This window comes from Mycetomoellerius zeteki, unplaced genomic scaffold (genome assembly GCF_001594055.1).
Source record: "Mycetomoellerius zeteki isolate Tzet28-1 unplaced genomic scaffold, Tzet1.0 scaffold536, whole genome shotgun sequence".
In the NCBI taxonomy this organism is placed as follows: Eukaryota; Metazoa; Arthropoda; class Insecta; order Hymenoptera; family Formicidae; genus Mycetomoellerius; species Mycetomoellerius zeteki.
Genome location: NW_017257541.1, coordinates 9,926 through 15,103, shown reverse-complemented (window position 1 = coordinate 15,103; position 5,178 = coordinate 9,926).

Here is a 5,178-nt window from a genome sequence, read left to right as displayed (position 1 = left end):
GTGTGTGACTAGTGGTCGCGCTAGGCCGCCGACTGATGGCGTTAGTCGCGATGTCGTTGTAGGGAGTAATCACTACACTTTAGCTGAGCAACAGATTAAGCTTTATTTATCCTTCCGTCACACGGTTCTTACATTTCTACAGAGTGAGTCTGTAGCGCTCTCGTGTCCACTCTCGACACTACTACTCTTAAGGCTGGTTCACCTGGGGCGCCACATCGTAAACCGTCCCGGAATTGGCATCCTTGCCCAGGTCGATCATGATCGTTTGTGTTAGTGCCATTGCGACAATGGCAGTTGATCTCGTCTACACCCTCGGCAGTCGGTCGGCAGGATAGACCCCTGCATGTCTGACACTGAGATGCGTTTAAAACTTCCAACGAATTCATTTCTCGTCGATGGAGAGCGTGAGAGAGGAAATATTTGCGTAAACTTTTTTGTTCTTCTTTCCTGCGATACTTCTCGATGATTTTTTTATCTTGATCACTCGACGTCGTTTGCGATGCGCGATACGACTATCTCGACCGCCGAATGGAAACTGAAGTGCTGCGGATTTCGTGGATATTTTATATCCTGATCCCCTCATCAGGGAACTTATTTTTTCTTTGGCTTTTCTCTTAAGATTATTCCGCGATTCTGCTAGTCGACTTTTGACCGCTTCCTTTTTATTATTTTCGACGTCTTCTATCACGTTGATTCCCGCACGCAAAGCTTTTTTTCCGACATGTGCACCTTTATTTAGGTAGGGTAATATTTTTCTGAATAGTCCACCGAGAAAGCTACTGATTCCATGACCGCGTTGGTAGGGCGAACCGACGAAAACACGTGGAATTCTACCTCGGTTACCGATGTCCCGTGCATCAAAATACTCCTTATATTCCATCGTGAGTTTCTAACTAAGACTACTCTCAATTAAAGTCACTATCGATACGATCGTGTACACGAAAGAAAGTTATCGCTTACGTTTAAAGTGTAGTGTCACTGTCAGCGTTCCGAATTCGAATGGAATTCTTTTCCGAGATGATCTCTTATATCAATTTCAATCGTTCTGAAATTCGTTCGTCGCAATGGGATATAATTCGGAAATGAGAAATGCTTCACTAAATTTGCACCAAATGCATAATTAAATGACTGCGTATTTCATTTGGAACTACTCTGAGAAGAGGAGTACGTACATCACCTGTTATGTAAGACAAATATCGCAATAAACGAACATTTTATCAGGGATAGAGCGCCACAAGCTACAGGGTTCGATACTTCAGTAACCACCTACTTGTCGTCGTCCCGTCTTCTTATTAAATCCATGTGTAAGAAAAGTTTTCTCTTGTGTTTCATCAGAATTAGGTTTACGTATCGCGAGCTTGGAATAAAATGCATGTTTACTCGAAATGGCTGATGAGAAACCTAACATTCATAGAAGATTATCGGAAAAGTTTATATGATGTAGCATTTTACACTTCTCATCGCAGTTAACACTTATACAGACTTCGCCGCTAGTCGCTTTTTGCTGTTCAAAATAAAAATGCGATTTGGCATTTGTACACGCGGTATTAATCGCCTCAATAAATTCGTGGATATCGCTGTAAATTCCATTTGGAAATACAACTTCTTTTACCGTAAACGGACCACTCGTCCCCTCGTCGGGTTTAACATCGACGAATCCGATCATATTCTCGTTATGACGTACGTGTAAAAAGGTACAGGGAAATTGAATCTCACTTAACGCAACTTCCCATTGTCCGTGCAACGCTATCGAATGAGGTAATTCCGTGATGAAGGACGACGTTGTATTATTCGGAAAATGACGCATACTACTGTTACTCGGAAGAACCAGAAGAAACTGTTCCTCCCCCCTTCCTCGCGAAGAGAAATTAAACTCGAAGCCGGAATCCAAGTATCAAACTTGCTGGGATAACTGCGCCAACTAACTAGTAGTTGCTTATTACCTCCTCGCCCCCTACTCTTTATCACACGATCGACGATAAACTGTTCTTCTTGTAAGTTTTTCTCAACTCGAACTAATTCTTGCTCATAAAAAATACCATCTATGACTTCGTCTGCCAAATCGCTCAATTCGTACACGTGCGGTTTTCGCCAATCGAGAATACGGTAAATTCGAAATATCTCCTCGCTCCAGTTAGCCTCGAATCCTTTCTCGCGAAGGCACATTTCGCTCTACTGATGCAAACGAGATCCCCGATATTTAATTTTTCGCACCCGTTTCTTTAACATTTCGTCGTTTTTCCAACGACGAGCTGTATTTTCACGAGCGATACGTGCGTTTTCTCTCGTTACCACCGCTGGTTGCATTCTCGTGGATGAGTGGCGTGTGATTGTAAGCGTGCACAATGTTCTGCAGAACATCGATGTACCATCGCCTATTTTTATACATGAAATAACGCTACATTCGCTCCTTCAGTGTTCTGTTGAAGCGCTCGATGGCGGCTTTGATGTCCGGATTGCGCGTTATTCGAAAATGAATGTCGTTTTCTTTAAGAAATTTCTACATTGATTGCGCGACAAATTCTTTACCCTTGTCCGTTTGGAAGTATACGGGTACTCGTCCTTTGCTTTTTGTTAGTACGCGTTAAAAAGCTTTTATCACGGAGTTACTCGTTTTGTCGCGTAGCGATTCTACCCAGACGTATTTACTAAGTACATCGATAATCACCAACAGATAGGAATAACCGTCAATGTAAATTTTTAGATTTCGGAGTTCAACCAAATCCTCCTCCCACACATCGTCAATGTTTGTCACGTTGTAATGCAATCGTGGAAATTTTCTGCGCAATGGTCGATGCAGCGTGTAAGCGTCTTCCGATTCGAGCCAACGTACGACTTCTCTCCGTGAGAAATTCGGTTTAACAGCACGAGTTAGATTATCCGCCGAATAGCCCGCGTAATACGACGGATCGTAGTATAATTTTTCAGACCTCATCGGTATTTTAATTTTTTCCAATCGAACAACCGATTTTTTCTCGCCGATAGTGATACGGGGGTATCAGTTTTTCGTACACGCGAAAGAAACGGCTAACGTTCGTCGTCTGTTTCTTCTTCTTTGCGATTTGTTCGTTTTTCTCTTTCCTCGCGCTCACGATACAATCGGCGTGGAACTCGCTCTTTCGGCATAATCGGCGTGGAGCTCGCACGAGGTCGAAGCTTTACGCTATTTGTAGTAACACCCTACGTGGCCAATAATCTTTTATTTCTCACCAACGCCGAAGGTATGTTCAACGTACGGAGTAACCGCGCAAACTGATTTCTACCTACTGCTTTCACAATTTTTCTCTCGCGCATCGCGTCGTTTATCAAGTCAGCGATATTCGAATCTTTCACGACGTTACCATCTATAGTCACGATTCCATGCGTGTCCCAACTAATTCTATCAGGCACAGCTTTTCGAAACAAATGTTTCATCAGTAAGTGTGCATACTTACGATAAGATTTCGGTACGCTTTCCATTATTTCTTCAATGCTTTTCATCGTATAATTATGATCGCTCGAAATTTCGAAATTTTTCGCAATAATATCAGCGTTACTGCTGGAATATGGTGGGAGTACATCGGATACTTGTGTAAGTTCGTGTAAAACGTCATCGTACGTCGACTCATTGCCGTTGGAGGCATCGTCTCGTGTAGCGTTGTCTTCTGCATATCCGCTTTTGTTGCGTGCATCTTTCTGCTTACGCGTTTCTCGGATAAATCGCAAGTATCGCCATAATGCTTGTGAGTATATTTTCCATCTCACACTTTCGTCGCGCGGCCAGTTAAAATTAAGAATACGACTCATCTCCGCATCGAGTCGTGTTAAATGAGTTCCGGGAGTTTGCGTTGTATTATTAGTGTTCACTGCGTTATCCGAATTTTGCGATACTGAGATTTCTTTTGAATCTCCGCCAGCGAATGATGGCGGATTCTCACGTAGCTGATGTTGCATTCTCTCGAGATTTTCCGATGAAATTAAAACCATTTTTTTGGCCCTCTCCATAACGTTTTCTCCCTACTATTTCGTTCCTTCGATAATTAGTGAGTTTGATAATATAGGTCCGATAATATAAGGTAAAAACCCGCCTCGCTGAACCAACAGCTTTCTTTTAGCCTTCCAATTACCACGATTTGCAACGATGCGACGCAGAGCCGTTTTGTATTTTGTTAACCGATTTTTTTCGCAACGTTCAAGCGAGACGTTGCCTTTGAGTGTATTAAAAACAAATTCACAGATACAACGAATTAATTTTTCGTCAGCGCTGCGTAAGAAGGCTGTGCGTTAATTTTTGTTCAAATGACAGATCGTCGCGAGGAGACAGGCGTTTCTCTTATCGATCGAATGTGTGGCGATTTTCGTCGCGATTCTTTGTCACCCTCCTTCATTGCGAGAAACAGCTACTACTGACACGTACGATTACCCGTACTCACCTTTTATACGAATCCACTGGAAAATGGTCTACGTGGCACGTAGACATAATGAGTCGTATTCTCGGGAAAAATACACGTTAGAAATCGGTACTCGTCCGGGGTTGATTGTTTCAGATCAAGCAATAAATAGCGGTGAAGCCTCGATGTAGCATCGTAGTATGCTTCTTCTAGGAATTTCGGATCGTCGGGATAGACTTGACGCGCCAAATGACGGATTTGGGCGCGATCGCGTGGATTATTAAAAACGACGATGTAATTCGCGTTGAGCGATATATCGCGCTGACCACGTCCCTGATGGAAGAGATTCTGCCAGATAAGAACAACACTGAGATTCTTGTGATGACTGCCTTTGGTGAAAAGATCCACGATCGCGTCGCACGACGACGATTCTCTCATAAGATCGTCGATTATCACTAATTTCGGAGAAAGCAGATCGTTCGAGTAATCTTCCGGACGGGGTAAACCTTCGCGAAATTCAATTATATTCTTGAAACAACCTAACTTTATGCTCGGACGTAGCTCGTCGTAACCTTGCAGTCCAGGGCTTAAAGAGGTTCGAGCAGGAGAGGCAAGATGCAGTTACGCGGGTGATTGAGTTGAGTGAACACAGGCGCGGTAAAAGTGAACAATGATCTTTATTATGACATGAATAACATGCACTATTTACATATGATAGAATACGCAATTATATACATAGACGAGATAACGCGCGGACGATAATTTGATTCGGAATACGGTCGCGGATTTGTGTCTACCTCGTAACGCG